The sequence below is a fragment of the Nyctereutes procyonoides genome, unplaced genomic scaffold (genome assembly GCF_905146905.1).
Source record: "Nyctereutes procyonoides isolate TBG_1078 unplaced genomic scaffold, NYPRO_anot_genome, whole genome shotgun sequence".
NCBI classification, from domain to species: Eukaryota; Metazoa; Chordata; class Mammalia; order Carnivora; family Canidae; genus Nyctereutes; species Nyctereutes procyonoides.
The window spans coordinates 22,135,060-22,156,806 of record NW_026575125.1 but is presented as its reverse complement, the minus strand read 5'-3'; the positions used below and the strand labels follow the sequence as shown (position 1 = coordinate 22,156,806).

Below are 21,747 nucleotides of genomic sequence, written 5' to 3'. Positions count from 1 at the left end.
AAGGAATGATAAGCATGTATATTACTAGATTATTATTTAGAATAGAACTAATGGCAATCACAAGCATATAACTGATTTTCTTTTATCAATCTTTGGCATGTCAAACTATGCAAAAATTACCAGAATAAAAGAAGAAAAAAGTGCAACTTACACTGCCATGTATTTTGAGTTAGTGGTAAAAGCAGATTTGAGATGTTGTCTTCAGGACAGAAAGCACAGGTTTTTTTATATGTATCTTTCTGGTATTGAAATGAGTCTTTGATCATTTATAGAAACTGCAGGTAACTGCATCATGAACCACTTGAAGTATAGCTGAAAACTGATATTGTCTATTGTTTCACATAGAAGATAGGTTTTTATATTCTTTCTCTTAAAATATTTCGCTCAGTATCTACTCTATGCAATGATGCTTTGTAAATTTTTTTGATAAATAAATTTATTAGGACAGTACTGAGTGCTTTTAGCTGATATGAAGCACAAATTAAATATACAATAAATGCATTAATTAATTGACAAAATGATAATTTCTTTATATATTCAAATAATTATACTCTGCTTTGTTTCAAAAAGAGATACTTGATAAAAATATCTGTACTGAAAAAAGTTTAAAATATGTTTATTTCAGATATCAAGACAAAGGAAAAAGAACAACAGAGAAAGAATAGTCAACAGTAAAATTAGGTTACCAAGAAATATGTAAATATAAACGGCCATAGACTTTGTGGAGGATCCCAAATTTGTTGCTAAGAACCCTTTGCTGATATGGTCTATTCAGTCTTGCAGTGCAATTCTGTACCCTTTTATTCTGAAACTCTATACCTCTTGCATGGATTACTTCCACAAGCTTCCTAGCCCTCTGGTTTCCTTGAGTTCCACAATGGGTATACCCGGCAGGAGAGTATAGAGAAGCAAGAGAATGAGGTCAGGGTATTAATTTCTTTTGCTCTTACCTGTGGGATCACCTCAGCATGGCTGTGTTCTTCAAATGTGAGTCACTGTTTCTTTCAAGAAAGCCTTCCTCTCCATATACAATAGATTTTGAGTTCTGATCATCACTTTATTCCTCATAACTTCAGGCCTGCGGTTGGCAAAATCTTTGCTGTTACAATCCCAGGATCCCTGTACCATCCCTAATGGCTTCCCTACAGGCTGCTTACGCCTTTGCAAATAGTCCCTTCATTAGGCTCTTTGAAATTTTCTACCCTGAGCATGACATTTATTTTCCTTTGAGACCTCAGTTATACAACCCCAGCTTCTAAAATAAAGGAATAATCTAGAGAAAAATCAAGGTGTGCAATGTTTATCAGGTGCAAAACACTAACAATTGAAAAATCTATTTTAGTAAATGTATTAATCTTCTGAAAGAGAAGTTCATAACAAATGCATTATCATGGCCACACATAAAATTAGCTTTGCATGATAAATGTGTAATATCTTCAATAGCAGTTCAACAGCAAGTTAAAAAGTAAATGACTGGTTTTTAAAGCATTCTTCATGTAAGTAATAACTATTATGCCAAACATACGGATCTTAAGTGATTTAATCAGAAAAAAAGATTGGTTTTGTCTCCTACTGGCCCTTAAATGCCCCTTGATGGGACTGGATTTCCCATGCCTCTGGATGAAATCTATGGGAAATATCATAATGGTGTGGTTTTATTTAGCTAGTCATGAAGATTTTATTCCAATGTAATAATTTAAAAAGTTTTTTAACTCTGTCCTACAATGAGAATGTACTTTTTTTTTCCTGGCCTTTCACTTCTACGTGTCCTTCTACATCTTTCTTACTATGATTTATGTCCCTTTCCAGGTGGAACAGATGAAATGATTAAGTATTAGAGGAGGTAAGATGATATAAAGAAAGCAGGGAAATTCTTATTTCATTGATACTACGGTGGCACTTCGGTGCTCTGAAGTTGCAAAGTGTTTAGAATTGGTCATTTGTTTCAAGGAGTGCTTTCTCCATGTTCTTTAGATTCTTTCCTTTATTCCCAACCTGGGAATGGCCCCAGGGTTTCCTTGCCTATATTTTCCTTGACAAAGAATTTTTTTTTCTGGTCTAGCTAAATATGATCACTTCTTTATATCCTGAGCATCTGGTACTTTCTAGCTTATTAATTAATGGAGTCCTATTTGCTTCACAAAGAGAACCTTTAGGTGGAATGTATGACGAGTTCATGAATGTTCTTTCACACATAGCCCCAAGGGGAACATTCACATATTCAAATGCCTTAGAAGCACTTTGAGAAATGCAGTTAGATACTAAAACACAATCCTCAGTTCTAGTGCCAAAGACCACTTCAGGCTGCCTCTTATCTTTGATGTTTCTGTGCAGTGGGTCAGATCCCCAGATAGCTTCCCTCTTCCATCTTTAAACAAAAAGAAAAACATCTATGGGTGACACATAGTCCTGTAGGTGAACTCTTTAAAAGTTCCTCTCCATTGGGGTGCCTGGGTAGGTCAGTCAGTTAAGCCTCCAACTCTTGATCTCAGCTCAGGTCTTAATCTCAGAGTTGTGACTTCAAGCCCCATGTTGGGCTCCGTGCTGGGCATGGAGCCTACTTAAAAAGAAAATTAAAAAAATTAAATAAAATAAAACTTCTCTCTCTTGACTTGAGACTGAGGAGAAGCACCAAGAAGCCCCTTATTTTGAAAACGCAATACTCTGTTACAGCACACAATTGGTTCTCTTCAAGAAGTCTTTCCTAATCGCCTACACCCAACAGTTTTGTACCTTCAGTATCAGTGATATCATCTCTTTCTGTAATATACCTCAGCCAGCACTTCCATTTTTATAGCTTATTATAAACCCTAATGGTCTAATGTATGAGGATAATTCTGTAAATCCACTTTATATGAAGCCCAAATAATGTCATCTTTCCATCACAAAATCTACAAACCTACTTGCATTCTTACCCATTGAACTCATTTTCCTTTATTTTATGATAGAAAATATGTATCTATATCGAAGGGTAAACCCCTCCATATTTCTCATGTGACCCTCACCTCTCCAGGACTCTGGTCTTATAATGATCTCTTCTCTGTCCTTTATCTTCAGTAGGCTTTTAGAAAGCACCATGTGGTAAAGACTGTATTATTTCTGTCTGCATCCAAAGATAATCTAGTGATTTCCATCCTAAAAACACCGTAATTCGTCATCCCCTGCTGGAGCTGGACGAATCACCTAGCTCCACCACCGCTCTTTTCCAAGATCTCCACCAGTCAAGAGACAAAATACAAAGTATAAGGCATAATAAAACAACTTTACTCAACTGTTATGTTGGTCCTTCTTTATATCAACATTAGAGGAACCTAGATATGTACATGTGATAGCAGGGATAAGTCTTTCCATTGAGCTAAAATCTATAGTAGCAAAAAAGAAAATAGTTATGATCTAATGTTCACCACTAAGAAAATTAAACAAGATACCAACTCATAATGCATCTTCACTTTGAGTGCTATGCATCAATTAAAGTTGATGACAAAGACGCATACATGCTGATTTAGAAAAATCTCCAATACGCAGTTCAATGTGCAGTTACGATTAAAAAAAAATATATATATACAAAATTGGGATCCCTGGGTGGCGCAGCGGTTTAGCGCCTGCCTTTGGCCCAGGGCGCGATCCTGGAGACCCGGGATCAAATCCCACGTCGGGCTCCCGGTGCATGGAGCCTGCTTCTCCCTCTATGTCTCTGCCTCTCTCTCTCTCTCTCTCTCTCTCTCTCTTTCTCTCTCTCTCTCTCTCTCTGTGACTATCATAAATAAATAAAAAAATTAAAAAAAAAACAGACTGCAAAATGACACATATATTTTGCTACAATTTATGGAAATACATTGCAAAATATCACTATGCTTTTTTATTTGAATGCACATAAATGTATAGAAAGTTTCTGTGAGCATAATTTCCGGAAAGGAAACAGCACCGGATTCAGGAATGTGATAGATTGCAAATAACCACATATTCTTTGCAACTCCTTTGATTAAGAGGTCAAGTATATCCCTCTACTCATGGAATCTGGATTGGCCTCAGGACTTGCATTCTCACGTTGTTCAACTTCCAAGGCTAGGTTTCAAAAGGCCTTGCTGCTTCTGTTCTAGCTCTCTTGGAACCCTGAGACTACCCATTTGAGGATGGAGAGAGAGGCACAACCTTCCACATGATCCCCTCCCTCCCTGCCATCTCAACCCTCCCCGCCATTCCCTCCATCCCAGTCATCATAACCATCCCAACCATCCCCACCACCCCCATCCTCCCAGCTATCTCAGTCATCCCAACTGAGGTACATCCAAGTGAGTGAACCCAACTGATACCAGGTAGAGCAGAAACCAGACTCAACAACTGATTCCAGCTGAAATTACTGACCCACAGAACAGTGAGAAATGTCTTTTTTTATGCAGAAAAAAAGATAATGCAAGGTTATTTTTCAAAAAGCATCTTATTTTTGCATGTAATTTCTAGAATATTTTATAAGGAGACTATATCTTTGTGTTGTGCAATTAGCATTTGTTAAAAAATAAAAATACTTGATACAGAGAAAAATTGTATAAGATAGCCCTCACTAATTACCTTAATGGACTAACCAACCAAAGCATTATATACCCAGGTTCTAATAAGAGCTGAAGCTCGTTTGGGAGGTATTTAGTAGTCAAAAGTGGAAGCAGAACCTGACTCAACTGCCTTTTCAGTATCCTTATCCTCGGAGCAGTTTATTTGCACAGTTTAGACAGCCCCTTCCAGAGTAGACTCTTCTTCAACTTTTGTTTTTCTCAGGTCTCTGCTAGAACCTTTTGTTTGTGAAAATGCCAACATATGAGCATTAGATCTTAGGAGTCATTATCTAAATAACTGGGTTTTAATACAACAACCACTGCATCCCTGGCAATGACTAGCATCAGTATTGTCTTAGTACCAATCTCTGGGGTCACCTGGCTGGCTCAGTCAGTGGGGCACACAACTCTTCTCAGGGTTGTGAGTTCAAGCCCCACCTTGAGCATAGAGATTACTTAAATAACAAAACAAAACAAAAACTATGAAACTCAAACTTGATGTACTCTACCAATGTGCCCTTGGGCAAGTTACTTAACCCCTCCATGCTTCAATCTGATTTTCTACAAGTATAATAATAACAATACCTACTTCATGGAGTTCTTATGAGAATTAACATATGGAAAACATTTAAAATAGTGCTTGGTACAAAGTGCTATGCAAATTTTAGCTGTGAAAATGTTTGTCATAATTATTTTCTGTCATTGAAAGTTGGCACCTGAGTTTTAGTGATCTTGCTCCAGCTTGCTTGAGTTGAGTTTGGGTTCATTTTTTTCACTTTTTAAAAATTGTGGTAAAATAACATAATGATTAATGTAAATAACATAACAGTTACCAATTAAACCGTTTTTTAAAAATGATTTTATTTGTTTGTTTGTTTATTTATTTATTTGACAGGAAGAGAGAGAGAGCACAAGCAGAGAAATGGCAGGCAGAGGGAGGGGGAAAAGCAGTCTCCCTGCTCAGCAGAGATGTGGGGCTCTATCCCAGGACCCTGGGATGATGACTTGAGCTGCAGGCAGACTGAGCCACCCAGTTGCCCCCATTTTAGCCATTTTTAAGTCTACTGTTCAGTGTTATGAAATATATTCATGCTGCTAAGTAACCATCATCACCTTTCATCTCCATAAACTCTTTTCATCTTGTAAATCTGAAACTCTATACTGATTAATTGATAACTCCTCATTCTCCTCTCCCCCATGCCCCTGGCAACCACTATTATACTTTGTCTTTATGATTTTGACCATTCTATATCTCATATAAGTGGAGTCATACATTATTTGTCCTTTTGTGACTGGCTTATTTCACTTACTATAATGTTCTAAAGGTTCATCCATGTCACAGCATATTTTGAAGTTTTTTTCCTTTTTAAGGCTAAATAATATTCCATTGTGTGCATATACCACAATTTGCTTATTCATTCATCAGTCAATGAACATTTGAGTTGTTTCCGTGTTTTAGCTATCATGAGTAATCCTACTATGAGCAGGAGTGTACAAATAACTCTGAGTCCCTGCTTTCAATTCTTGTTGGTAAATGCTCAAAAGTGGATTCTCTAGATCATATGGTAGTTCTACTTTTAATTTTTTTGAAAAACTATTATACTGTTTTCCACAGTGACTTTACCATTTTACATTCCCACCAACAGTGCACAAAGGTTCCAATTTCTTCATGTCCTCACCTTTTCTGGCTTTTGTTTTTAGTTTTTGCTTTTGTTTGATAGAGCAGCCACTCTAATGGGTGTGAAGTGCTGTCTCATTGTAGTTTTGATTGGCCTTTCCCTAATGATAAGTGATGTGGAACATTTTTTCATGTGTGTATTGGCCATTCATATATCTTTGAAGAAACATCTATTCAAGTACTTTGCCCATTTTTAAACTGAGTAGTTTGTAGATTTGTTGTTGAGTTTTAAGAATTCTCTACATTTTCTGGATATTAATCCCTTATCGGATATTCGATTTACGTTTATTTTCTCCCATTCTGTGGGTTGCCTTTAGAGTCTGTGGGTAGTGTCTTTTGGTCTGGAGAACAGGACCCTTTTTTCCCACCCTGGCTCCCACAGCAACGTGAAAGCTGCTCCATGAGCATGTGCATAGCTATCTGCCACATGGCGAGGGGCTGGGGCTGGGTAGCTGCCAATGAGCTAAGAGCTGAAATTGACCAAAATTAGCAATTTATCATCCAAGTCTTCCCCTGGAAGTTGCAAGCCTTCAGCGGACTCTAGAGTTCCAAAATAGTTGTATCAAGCAAATCCTGCCATGCAGTTGTTGTCTAGGCTCGGACGCAGGTTCTTCATGAGTCCTACTCTGCCATCTTCCCAGAACCCTCTTTGGGTTCATTCTTAATAGCGTTGTTATGTTTAATGGTCAACTCATTACAGTTAGGGCTTATTTCTAATTTGCTCAACTTTATTACTTTCTTAGTAAATCTAATTTACAGGACACTAAAAAAATACTTTGCAATTTTAGTGAACAAAAGGATTTCTAATCCATTACTCAGAACAATACTTTTATTTTCTTATAGAAGTCATTGGTCTGTTGCATTTTGGAGTTAGGTATAAAATTTTAACAACCCAAAACTAAATAGTTCCCTCGCATGTCCCAAAATTAAATGCATACTCTTGAGCTTCTTGCCCAGTGGAATAGCAAATGTTACATGGAAGATTTTACAACCTCTACATAGAAGCCAAGACTATACAAAAGTTCACACATTACAGAGAGCAGTGAAAAGGGAAATATAAAACTTGCTGTGGCTTAAAGTTTGTGTTGTAGACCAACACACACACACACACACACACACACGCACACATGTATGAGTGATCACTAGATTGATCATTTTAAATACTTAAATATCTACCTTAAATATATAAATATCTAAAATCAAGTTAGTATTACTGTCCCCTGTCCCACTAGGAGATACACTCAAATCTATTCTTTAGGATGCCCTCATATAGCATTATCCAGGTATTGATGTTGACTTCTTTTTAACCCATCCTAGTTCCATGTGGGATCAAAGGAAAATCAGCAGAAGGTCCGAACAACTTTCTATTGCTACTGAAGTTTTTCTCTATAAGTTGTTAGAAAACAATGAGGAGGTGAAATACCTAACCTTTTTCTGTCCTTCATGTAGACTATGGATCAAATAAACCCAGGCTTCCTTGCATGGAAAGGAATGTGCCAGAATAATATAGGCCTAAATTAAGAGTACAATAGACAATTGACTTTTAGATAATTTTAAACGTTACATCCAGATGGAATGATAGCCATAAAGTTATTGAAGGAAAGTAAGATAATAAAAACTGTAGTATTTTCTTCAGAATTCTAGTAAACAACAGTTAAAATGTGTCATCTTTATCAGCTCCTTTGCTTATATGAGTATTAAAGGGGGGTAAGACTTCCAGGTTCCAGTTTGGTATGTAAGAAGCTTTGAAGTCACCACTCCACCCTAACAACAAGTTTGGTAGCATCTTACAAAGCTAAACATAATATTAACACACAATCCTCAGTAATCACCTTCTTTGGTATTTACCCAAAGAATTTAAAAACTATGTCCACACAAAAATCTGCACACAGATATAGCAGTTAATTTATTTTTTAAGATTTTATTTTTAAGTTATCTGCACACCCAACTTGAGCTTGAACTCACAACCCCAAGATCAAGAGTCAGATGCTCTACCAACTGAACCAACCAGGTGCCCCTATAGTGGCTTAATTTATAATTGCCAAAATGTGGAAGCAACGAAGATGTCCTTCAGTAAATGAATGGATAAATAAACTATGGTATATTCACATGATGAAATATTATCCAGTGGTGAAAAGAAATGAGCTAGCAAGCCATGAAAAGATTTGGGGGAAACTTAAATGCATATTACTAAGTAAAAGAGGCCACTCTGAAAAGGATACATATCATATGAATCCAACTGTATGACATTCTGGGAAAGGCAAGACTATGGAGACAATAAAAAGAGGAGTTGTTGACATGTGTGGCTGGCAGAGGGACGAACAAGTGGAGCACAGTTGATTTTTAAAGTAGTGAAAATACTGTATAGCGTTATAATGATGGATACATGTCATTATACATTTGTTGAAACCTATAGAATATATGACACCAAGAGTGAACCCTGAGGTAAACCAAGGACTTTGGGTGACTATGACGTGTCTATGTAGGTTTGTCAACAACAACAAAATTTTAAAGAAATGCTAGCAGCTTCTTAAATCTATTTACAAAAAGAAGTATGTTTCACATATAACAAATATATATGGAAAATAATATCAAAACGCCCCCAAAAATAAAGTATCTTAATTACTTTTAATTAACTTCCTTAACTTGTGGCAGTGTGTTCTTTTATCCATAGTCACATAAGCAAACACGGCACCCAAGTTCACCCTAAGTGAGACCTCACTGCCTTGCAGTCTTCTTTGTCTCCCATCCCTTAATAGTGCAGTTGGTTGACAATCTCATTGGGCATCATTTTCTACATCTTAGTTTTAATGGTTATGTATTATTGCAGAAGATTGTCAGTTACCTTTTGATTACTAATATTTTCCCAACACTTATATTTTAAAAACCTCAGCCATAAAAAAAAAACATACCTCAACTATGAGATTCCTTCTGTATCAATCTTTGCACAAAAGTATGATAATTTTCTTCAAAGAGATTATTAATAGTCAAGGGGTATCTACACTTTAAAATTTTTGAATATTTATCTCAAGCAAACCTGTATCAGTGTGTTCTCTTATCAGCTGTATCCAAAAGAGTCCATTTGCCCATAAACTGGACTCCCTGGAGATAATAGTATTGGTTTTAATGACCAGTTTCATAGTTGACATATTGTATTTCCTTCTTAATTCAGTACCCCTTCATTGGATGACTGGTATTTTATCACAGTCTACATACGATTATTGGTCATTTAGTAATTTTGAAGAGTCTATGAAATGTGACTTGTTTTTTTCTATTGGTCTGTTCAATTAATTGGACTGTTAAATCAAGAGTACTTATATGAAAATTCTAGGTGTGTCTATTTAAAGAGAAGATCTGGGATCTACAAGGTTTAAGTATTTTTCTTTGGACTGAAAGTTCTTAAATTCTTATCATTATAGAACAGCTATATGTGTACACTTTCTGATCTAAACAAGTACAAATTATTAAGAAAATACTTATATAAAAAAGGATGTAGGTGTCCATGGGATATGTGAAGATAGATAGATAGATAGATGATAGATAGGTAGATAGATAGATAGATAGATAGTAGATAGATAGATAGATTAGATAGATATATCCATCCAATATTATATGGGAACCCTGAACATTGAATGGAAGCTAAACTCTTGAAGCCCAGAATTTTTAAGACCAGAAATTGGCAATGAGGATTGGTCTTAAACTACTTTCAGGGAATTGGAATCCAAAAGACTGAACAGTGGTGTGGAACGAAGCCAGTCTCCCTGCCTGAATCCAGGGCCAATGCTGTGAATCCCAGCAACTAGTAGCTTGCTTGTGACAAGGGGAAAAAAATAAAACCATAATGGGAAAATTGACAAATGTAACTACCTCAACATTTAATATTCTGTTAAAGAAAAAGATGACATAAAAAGTTAAAAGACAAAGATAGCCTGGGGAAAGTTCTTTGAACATACATCAAACACAGTATCAGAGCTCTGGATATCTAACAAACTGTTGCAAATAAGACACAGACAAACAATTCAATAGAAAATTGGATACGGGATTGGAACAGGCACTTCACAGAAGGCAAAACCCCAATGGCCTGTAAATATAAGGAAACTGTTTAAACCACACAAATATGGAGGGATTGGAGAAGTGTCATCTTTGCTCTCATTGCTAGTTTTTAAACTGTTTTTCTTCCTTCTCCCTCAAAACCCCAGATCTTCTGAAATTTGAGCTGTGAGTCTTCATGAACTGATGCTCCTCTTAATGCTTTGATCTACCAGCAGGCTATGTCACTTCTTATTTACCACTGTGTGCAGCAGACAGCTTACTCGGTTCCTTTTTTTTTTTTTTTTTTTTTTTTTACCACATCTCATGTCATGATGTACTCAGACAGTTCAGCCTCTGTAAGGATGATCTTGCCTGTACTCTGTCCCCACAGTTACCAAACAACCTGCTGCAATTTTCACGCCCTCCATCAACCTCAATCTCTGATTCTCACCCCTTCGTATTTACTCATGGTTGCGTGGCTCCAAAATCTCTGCTGCGGTCTCACCACACTCCAACAGAGATTCCCTACCTTTTTAGTCAATCTCTAGTCTAGAATTTTATCTTCTGTAATTTTTCAAGCTCACTGAGACCTCCAGTTTGGTATATCATTTATTATAATTACCTATTGACCTCACGGCTTCACGCATATTTTCTTCATTATCCAGCGTGGATTTTGTGTTCCAAATTGTAGTGACTCATTTCATTTCCATCATCCTTCTTTCCCTCCATAGCACACAACTGGCAAACATTCAATCTCGGCTATAACTAGGCAGTTTTCTTCTCAATGGTTTTCCCTAAACAGATGAAGGCTGATTGGAAGATAGTGCACATTAGAATGGGTCTATTTACCATTAAATTAACGATTATTAATATTAAAAAGGCGCCCTCTGCTGGTCAAAATTTCCTCAACACTTTTCTGGTATATGTATTTACATTTTCATTCTTCCAGATTATTTCACATAGTGTACTTATCTTTTATTTTCTTATTTTTTATTTTTTTGTACTTATCTTTTAATCCTTGTATATGTCTCCCCCCTAAAACTGTATTGAAAGAAAAAAAATTATAGATAAAAATAAGCCAGTAATTTCCTCATGTCTCACCAACAGTATTACCAAATCATCTGTATCTGTATGTATTCACTGCCTCTCCTCACGTTGCAAATGAAATAAATTGCATGCATCAAAGCCAGTTCCCCTAGGTCCTGCCCTCTCTCAGCATCTCAAAGACTTAATTTCTAAATTATCACATGCTCTTTCTCTCTCACATCATAAATTTATCTCACTCTACTGGATCATTCCCACCAGCATGCAAATATATTCTTCTCAAAGAAACATTTCTTAATTAGCTAAAAAGATAAAACAACTTTAGTTTCTAAAATGGGAAAATAAAATAAATGTATACATGATTTACTTGTAAGATATTTTTTAAAATGAAATAGTTCTTTGAGTGCTAATACAGAATGTTCCCAAGAAATAGGAATTCACACACACACACACACACGTGCACGTGCGTGCGCCTACAAACATGTGCACACACATACATATATGCTTCTTTTTTTACACACATTTAAGGTTTTATGCATTTGTGCATGAAGTTTCTGGGAGTTACATCCCACATTTTTAATAATAGTTACTCCTAGAAAGAAGAGTGAGATTTGATTATGGAAGTAAGATTTATAACTTTTTAATTTTATATATCTCTGTATTATTTGCAGAAGTGTAATTCTGTAAACTAATCTGGCAGTAATGTAGGGGGCGAAGTAGAAAAGATATCTTAGTTACATAATTCAAGTTATTATTGCAATAACAGTCCAAGTTTCAGAGGAAGATAAAGGGAAATTAATATTCATTGAGCTCCCACTACCTCCTGTGCCTGACTTTTACATATAGCATCTTATTTATTCACTTAATTTTTATGTATAGCAAGTAATGTGATGCCTTTGACAGAAAGAATAATTCAGTGCCCCTATCTGGTTTGTGGAAGGTGATGGTGAACTCAATGCTCAAAAAGTTCTTGCCTTTCAGACTATCTTCCCTTCTCCTCAATTTAAGGTTGACCCACGTTGGAAATAAACAACAATGTTCCTCCTTATTATTTTATAGGAAGAGCCAACAAATCAGAAAGAGTAACATATTCTAAGGGCTAAATACATACTTGTTTAATTAATCAATAGATGACTCTTGATCAGTTCACTTTTTGCTTATATAAGAAAATAAACACAAAATGAATGGTGAGCCACCTGATTAGAATTCACCATGGTAAGGGTCGGGTCTTTTATGAAATAAAGACTGCATACAATTACACAAACCTCAAATTCATTTTTTCAATCTTTCAAGAATATTCTTTTGCAAAAAACAATAGGTTCCCAATTATAAGCATAGTTGTATTGGTGTGGTCTTCTCTGTGATTAGTCAATTCATTATTATTCTATTAATTAGTGTAGTGAATTTTAACCTCGGCTGCACATTAGAATCACTTGGGGAGCTTTTAAAAATCTCATGCCCAGGAAGCTGAACTCCAAACCAATTACCTCAAAATCTCTGGGGGTGCGACCCAGGCGTCAGTCCTTATAAAAGCAAGTTTGAGAATCACTAATTTAAGGGAAGTCACATGATTTGCCCTCAAAACAGGCGATGAGAATTCTTTCATCCAAGCTACTACACCTCGGAAAACTGTGGCATGCAAAGTAAGCAGAAATATCTGCTTTTTCTTTTCCTTTTTGAAGAAAGTTATCATTTTAAATGTGGAACAGAAATGAAACAGAAGGTTCGCCTATTAAAATGTAATTCTGTGTCTTCATTTAGGCACACAGCCTGAGAGGGTGTCAGTAAATTGTATTTATTCGGGAAAGGTTGCCGTCTTATAAGTAGCTTCAGCTAAAGATGGGATTTGCCCAGGGCAATAGTACAATTAATGAAGATAGAGAAGTGCTAAATCACAAGCCCGGTGATTTGTGTTTTGATTGACTCCATGGAATTGTGAGAGTTACATTTTAAGTCTGATCCTCACAGGCTTTCTATAATCAATTACAGCCTAAAATAATCATTTCTGCTTATTAAATCTGAACTTGTGAATGCAAATACATGTATGTGAATACAGATTAGAATTTGAAGATAAATGGAAACTAATACTTCCTGTATATTTGATTTCTCCTTCCAGCAGAAAGAGTAACTCAATTGCATGTTTAATTTTCCTTCATTAATTGTACATTATACTTTTAGATGTTCCTTTAATATCTATGACTCAGGATGTTGTACGTTATTATTCTACACAAGCATAATATTCTTAGGAGATTTTGCATGATTTCCTGAGGCATCAGAATAAATTTTTCAGAGTGATTTTTTTTCACGTAGCTTCCAATTCATAACATTTCAGAATTCATAAAATTAGATTCATAACTTAAATTATGTACTTAATTTATTAATTGTATCCATTCAATTCAACAAATATTTTTGATAATAAACCACATCTCAATATTATGGTCATGCTGGGGTCTATATAAGAAAAAATATACCAATGGTCTTGCTCTAAAGGTACTCAAATATTTTGAGTCAACATATGATATGCATGAGAACAAAGAAATATATAAAAAATTAAATATGTTCACATAGGAATATACTATACTCACATAGGAAAATGGATAGCAGATAAAAAGTTTAATTCAATTACCCTATGGTTAGAGCTTGTGTTGGCTTTGAGCTTACTTATATCAACAAGACAAAATGACCAGTGTCTTCATAGGCTTTACTGACTTGTGTGTGTGTGTGTGCACATGCGTGTGCATGTGTGTAGAAACATAATTATTGCATAAGTGTATTCATTAAAACTTGATCACAGAGGAAGTACATGAAAAGCACACACTGGGAGAATATTTTCCAGAAGGAGCTAACCTCAACCTATGGCAGAACCTGGGAAAATTAAGTCCAAATGAATCTACTTACTGTACAGTATTTGTAGCAAAGATCCAGAGGAGGAAAGGCAGTGGGGGGAAAGTACAGCGTGGTGAAATATATGTTCCTACCAGAGAGTGGTAAGTATGTTGCCTTGAGTATACTAAACGGTATCCAAATAGAGATTAGAAGATATGAAACAGAGATAACAAATAGATTGCCTGACAGAGAGAAACAAGGAAATCCAGGTAGGGCTAAAGAAGTAGGGCAGGAGAGTGATAAGGCTAAGCCAAAGTGGATTATGTGTTACATCAGGTCTGCATGAGGGCCTTGCTCAGTAGCGTTTTCACTGGCAAAACCTGGGTGCCTGAGTTGGCTATTGAAAGGGAGGACCCCTCCTTATAGGAGACCACGCTTGGTTCCTGGGGAACACACTTCCACTTCTGCCCACAATAGGTCAGCATGTCTTCATGGAGAGGGGTCGAGCAGCATCAAGTACTCTAGTCGTGCCTACTCTGGTACTGCTGCTAGATGCAGTAAAGTCTTCCCTATACCAAAAAAGTCGTGACTCCCTGGAAGACATCCCCACTGCTCTGAATTTGAACTCCAGTTGCTTTTCCCATTCCAAAACACATGGGTCTCCTCCCACCACCAAAGTTTACAGCTACCTCTAAGAATATAATTACTTAGCAAACTTTTTTCAACAGTTGGGGGAGAAAGTTACGGCAAGGAGAGGCCCTTCATCATCATTACATTGAGGACAGTTTTAACTAATGATCCCTCTGGCTGGGTACCAAATTTCAAGAGAGCTGATTAGCACTTTGAAGGTATCAGGTCTTGTTCTACAACCCCAGTAGGTAGTCTTTGAGGAATTTTAAAAAAACAAGCATGACATGGTTGATTTTGCTTTACAATAAAATATAATTCTAACTCCAGTATAAAGTATTAATTAGAGGTTCTAATTTAAGATGTCATATAAGAGTATACTGCTCTCTCCTACTTCAAAAGCATAGGAAAAAAAAGCAGAAAAGTTATGTATTTTGTAAATCATAGCCAAGACACAACACAAAAAGGAAACAATGAGGAAACCCTGAAAAATGAAAAAACAGAAAGGAATATTTCACATACTATAAAGGACTAGATTAATCTGAAGGAACTTCTGCTGAAAATATCTAGAAATTTTGAGTAAAATATTCAACAAAGCCTTATGTGCAGAACAAAATTTACAATATATTAAGAGGGTATCTCCACAGATTAAAAAAAAAAAAGGCATAAGAAATGAGAGCCTCGGTGGTGTTAAAGGTAGATGGAGGCATTTAAAATTTATGAGTTTATTTGAGCATTTATTGATTTGAATCCAAATCAAAAGTGGTTAGGAACACTCCACCAACAAGAACTAGAGGAGAGATTTTTAATAGAGAAGACATGGAAGCAAAATAAGAAAATTGATTGACTATAGCTTAAGTAGTTGCCTTATTTGGGAAAGCCTATTTGGCTGTGTGTGATTGGTTGTTCTTCAGTTTCATTTTCTAGGATTCAAATGTGTTGACTCTGGCCTAAGTTTTGGTTCGCTAACTTAGGCTACCAATACATTAGGGCTACTCAGTCTAATGGAGTCCTTGCTTCAATACTTTCACAGTGGTAAATGGGGGCAGACTCTTTGATTTCTCCTAAAATAATTTTATAACTTCGTGAACCAAAAGGCTCAGGCCAGGCCATAATGGCTAAACAGGACCAGAATTCAAAATAAAGGCATTCATGAAACCCCTGAAAGATTGTCCAAGAAAAGACTCCACCTTCAATGGAATATGAGGGAGGAGGAGATTAACTGCTGGCAAACAAAGGGAGATGAACCAAAATTTGTATTTACTAACTTGGACTTTAGGTAAGAAAGCATACATTAATATTTGAACCACATTCTTGCCATGATGAAGTTTTAGAACTTTAATTTAGATTGCTTGCATTGACTACCCAGAAGCTGAAAATGTAGCAAAACCTGGTACAGGACTGTTAATGGTGCTGGGTGCATCTAAGAGTAGCAAATATAAAAATCCTCAGGAAAATGTACTTTCAAACCAAACCTCAATGGATTCTCCCTACTAAACCCCTGCTGAACAGGAGTTCACAATCTATAATTAGAAAAGACAATAGGGGATCCCTGGGTGGAGCAGTGGTTTGGCGCCTGCCTTTGGCCCAGGGCGCGATCCTGGAGACCCGGGATCAAATCCCATGTCGGGCTCCCGGTGCATGGAGCCTGCTTCTCTCTCTGCCTGTGTCTCTGCCTCTCTCTCTCTCTCTCTCTCTCTCTGTGTGTGTGTGTGACTATCATAAATAAATAAAAATTTTTAAAAAATTATTAAGAAAAGACAATAGGAATCTGTCACTGTAGGCCAACGTCAACAGAATTAGCAAACAGCAGAATTAGAGGCCTGGGTTATTCAGATAGCAGAATTTTTGTTTATAGGTGTTAAACTGAATATGTTTCACACGATTGCATAAAGCAGAAAGGATAAGATTTTAAGAAAAATTAATAAATCAAAATGGATTTTAAAAAGAGAAATGATAAAGCAATAGTAGTCAAGGTCTCAAATTAGCAGGAAAAAAACAACTGGTGGGTATCTTAAGATTGAAAAGATCCCCTGAATGCAGAATAGACTAAGTAACTTTAATAAATATATGAAAAATAACCTGTCCTCAAACCTGGACATAACATAAATTCAGAAAAGTGAGAATAAAGAGAGAATTCCTAAAAACTTCTAGAAAGGGAAACAAGTAGCTTATATTCGCAAAGGAGTACATGTCAAGTAACCAGGACAATATCTTATTAGTACTGAATGTTAAAATAACGTGAATTAGTTTTCAGAGATCTGAAGGAGAGTAACCTTGGACTTAGAATCTTAAGCATAGGGGGCGCTTGGGTGGCTCAGCGGTTTACTGTCTACCTTCTTCCCAGGGCGTGACCCTGTGGTCCCAGGATCAAGTCCTACATCAGGCTCCCTGCATGGAGCCTGCTTTTCCCTCTGCCTGTGTCTCTGTCTTTCTCTTTGTGTCTCTCATGAAAAAAAATAAATAAAGTTTTCTAAAAAAAAGATATATGTTGGCAAATCGAATTCCAATAAAAAATATACAAAAGAAAGAAAGAAAGAAAGAAAGAAAGAAAGAAAGAAAGAAAGAAAGAAAGAAAGAATCCTACACTTAGGTAAACCATCACTGGGCAAGAAAGATAAACAAAAACAATTTTGAGTTGTGCAAGGTCTCAGAAAGTGTCTCACTCACAGATCCATTCTGAAAGAACTATTCGAGAATTTACTCCAAGAAGAAGGAAGAAAAAGGAGGCAAAAGTGAGATGGTATAAGCAAAGACATAATAAGCAAAGACATAAAAAGCACTTACTGTTAAATTGTAAAGGCTATGGTTTTAAATGCATGGATTAAAAAACAAGTTAAGATTGAAAATAAACTAAGTTTCCAATTCAAGTACCAGGAAAAGATGTTAATGCAAGGTTTGATTAATGAAAGAACATAAAAGAGTAAGAAAGATCAGGTTGATCACTAAAATGGAAAGTAAAATCAATTTTTAAAGTTATGATTAAACAAATAGAGAGAAAACACACAAAAAAGCATTTGCATTTATTTCCTGTTTAATTACAGAAAACAATCCTAAAACTCTATGTGCCTGATAACATGGAATCATAACATAAAAAGTGAATGACTTTTTCTCTTCAGGGAGCCGCGGGCTTTGGTGCAGACATGGCCAAGTCCAAGAACCACACCACGCACAACCAGTCACGAAAATGGCACAGAAATGGCATCAAGAAACCCCTGTCACAAAGATATGAATCTCTTAAGGGAGTAGACCCCAAGTTCCTGAGGAACATGCACTTTGCCAAAAAACACAAGAAGGGCCTAAAGAAGATGCAGGCCAACAATGCCAAGGCCATGACTGCGCGTGCTGAGGCTACCAAGGCTCTTGTCAAGCCCAAGGAGGTTAAGCCCAAGATCCCAAAGGGTGGCAGCTGAAAGCTCAATCGTTTTGCCTACATCGCTCACCCCAAGCTCGGGAAACATGCTGGTGCCCACATTGCCAAAGGTCTCAGGCTCTGCCGGCCAAAGGCTAAAGCCAAGGCTCAAACCAAGGCCTAGGCTGCAGTTGCGACCCCGGCTCTGGCTCCTGCTTCTACTCCTGCAGCGCAGGCTCCCAAAGGTGCCCAGGCCCCCACAAAGGCTCCAGTGTAGAGGCTTCTGCCTGCCAGTGTGAGGACAGAAGGACTGGTATGACCCCTGGGCTTCTGTCTGCATGGGCCTGGTGTCCTCCTGTGCTATTTGTACAAATAAACCTGCAGCAGTACCTGTCAAAAAATAAATAAATAAAAAATAAATAAATAAAAAGTGAATGAGTGAATTAATGAATGAGTGAGTGAATGAATGGTCAATTCCAAAATCAGATTGAAGGATTTTAACTTATCTCTCTTAAAAATTTATGTGTTGAGCAGATAAGCACCAAGAATGTAGAATATTTGTGCACCGTAATAAGTGATCTCCTCAATTTCTGTGTAGAATCCTGCACCCAACAATCAGTGAATGTATGTCCTTTCTTAGCATGACCATGGACTAAAACCCTGTTGTCTATGTTTCCACAGCAGATTCTATATCTAGGAGCAGGTGCCAAGAAAGTTATTGGTTCATCTTAGGTAGGTTTGGAATATTGCCAAACAGACACCACATAAACAATGGGTCAAGAGATGTTTAGATAATGGATAATAGTGATTAAAAAAGTTACTGTAGCTACTTATATAGGTAAAGACATCTTTTTTTTCTCACCATTAATTTTCTGCCTCATATGTTCCAGGAACCTGAAAAATAGGTATGTGAGAGTATTTCTCAAGAAGTCAGATCTAGGGATCCCTGGGTGGCGCAGCGGTTTGGCGCTTGCCTTTGGCCCAGGGCGTGATCCTGGAGACCCGGGATCGAATCGGTGCATGGAGACATCGGGCTCCCGGTGCATGGAGCCTGCTTCTCCCTCTGCCTGTGTCTTTGCCTCTCTCTTTCTCTCTCTGTGACTATCATAAATAAATTAAAAAAAAAAAAGAAGTCAGATCTGTGTATAAGAACCTAATCAACAAAACTGTTCTTATTCTTCCTAAAGAGTCATTTAGTTCATCTAATGGTTAGAGGTTTGGATATGAAGGTATCTAGGTGACACACCCATCCCTAAGGGTTTTTTTTTTTTTAATTTTCTGATTTCTCATGATTTTGGCTTTAGATTTATATTGTCTAGAAGCATCCTACAGACACAACTAGCTATATAGCATTGTGGTCACCTATTTATTCCTCAGTATTCTCTACTCATCTATATAGCTTTACCAGCCAAGGGTATTATCTTTTGAGCATTACATTCCTAGTAACTATCAGGATCTCCATCACACAGAAGACACTTGGCAAATGAATATTGAATAACTGAATTATTAAATGATAAGGATTTGATTACAATAGTTTTAAAAATGTGTTCCAGAAAATGCTTGGCATCACTGAGACCCTTTCAAGGGTTTACAAAGTCAAAAATATTTTCCTAATATTGGGGTTTTTTGTTTGTTTGTTTTACTTCTAGTCCCTTTAAGGCATGTCGGGTTCAGCTAGCATTAAGGAATACAGTGGAAACTACGGAGCTAGGGAATCAAAATACACTCTTGAGTTATTAGAGGCCCCAAAGGCGTTAATTGTTGAGTTTCTCTCTGTATCCTTGCAAGCATTGTTTGTGTCAGCACTAATGTTGGACGCTAGATATGTGGAAATGCTCTGAGCTCCCTGTGAGAGATTTATCATATTTAATATCAGCGAGAATACTTCGTTGTTATAAACCTGGCTCCATGGCAAAAAATAGAGGAAAAAGCTCTAGGGAGAAATTTCTCCTTCCGTGAAAAATCATAACATTTTAGAGCTGCCAGAGTCTTTAGTGATGATCTGATTCACTGATCTGATTCAAATGATTAAATTATGGACTACCAAAGCGAAGAAGAATCTGATGCCTTCTTTAGGGAATAATTTAGCATTGTGGAGGAAAAAAAAGACCTTTCTCAAATTAGCTATTAAAGAGTTAAGCATGGATGCAATTACTCACAGGTGTATTTTGAGTTAATTTGGATGACTAGAGCTCTTTCCTCTAATTGTCATCGTACTAGTCCTCGAAACAGTTGCAGGGTGATGTCTTCAATCCTATCAGGAGGAAAGGTAAAGGACAATCAGTACTAATTGATACTAGGCACCGAAAGTAAACCAAGCAATGATGAAATGGATCTACTGTCAGACACGACTTATTCACTTACTTGCCTCATCCAATATTCTTTGGGAAGAATTTTGAGCTTTACTGTTCACTCTGTAGCTTGTGAAAAAAATCTCCTGGGAGTAGATGAGTTTTTGTGGGTTATATTGTGTGACAAGAATGTTCATTTCCAACAGTCACAGATTGCCTTATGCTGTTTTCAGAATTCCATGTATACGAAATCCTAAAATTTTGCACTATATCATCACTTTTCCAGAAAAAAAGAGGGAGATAAACAATACAACATACTATAACCTCTTTCCCCACCTTACTCTTCTGTGCTATCACTGTATTATGATTGTTATATAACTTACATTTTCATATTGTATCAAATCAGAACATAGTTTTTCTTCAGGGAAAGAAATTCATTGCATTTTTGAGGATAATGACTTGCCATATGTACAAATCTAAACATAAATATTTAATTATACTAAAGAACATAAATGTATGCATGTGCCCTCTGATCTATTTCCTTTCAAGTTGTTTTTTTTTTTTGTGAACCTATACAGTTTTAGCCAGTACTCAAGAACAAACATGACATATTTAGTGATGCCAAATCATATGTCCAAAGGGATAGAGAATATGTGTGAGGAGCTGATGAATAATGATTAATGGTAATTATGATGATTAGGAATAAATGATAGGTCCTGGATATTTTGTAGTTCTCACCCTCTCCCATTTGTATAACAGATGACAAATGCAACGTACAGCTGCATCGCAATTAAATGCCTTTTCCTTTGTAGAATTAGAACCCTTTTTAATACTGTTTAATATGCTGGGTCTATAAGGCAACTATACACACAACTGAATCAATCTCTGACATTAATGATTTAACTAAAATTATAGAAAATGATACTGGTCTAAGTAACTCACAAAACTGCAGAAAATATTTATGATGTGGGTAAGTGCTTAAAAATGACAAAAATATCAAAGCTTATGTAAACCATGTACATTTTACGAGAGGAAAGTGTTTATTGGCAGAATTGAACAAGTAGAATATTCCCTTTTCATGTAAGGCATCTATAAAACGGCACAAATGCCATGTTTTGGCATGGATGCTCTCTTGGAATTAGTTTGGTCAACACCCCTACAGGTGGCATAAGAGAAAAGGATTGAGAAATTTGTTGATAATACAGGGTCGTTCCAGAATCCCATTTTGGCTGTCCTCTTCAGCAGCATTTTAAGCCGCTGGAACCAATTCATAAAATCTTTGTGATTTGGGAAATAATTTTTCTGCTTCCTGCCATAAAACTAAAAATTCTATTTTGTAACAACATT

General features: G+C 36.5%; 1 pseudogene; it reads left to right on the top strand.

The window, feature by feature from the left end:
- The first annotated feature begins 17,882 nt into the window (after positions 1 to 17,882).
- On the top strand, positions 17,883 to 18,495 carry LOC129518773 (60S ribosomal protein L29-like; annotated as a pseudogene).
- The last annotated feature ends 3,252 nt before the right edge of the window (positions 18,496 to 21,747 follow it).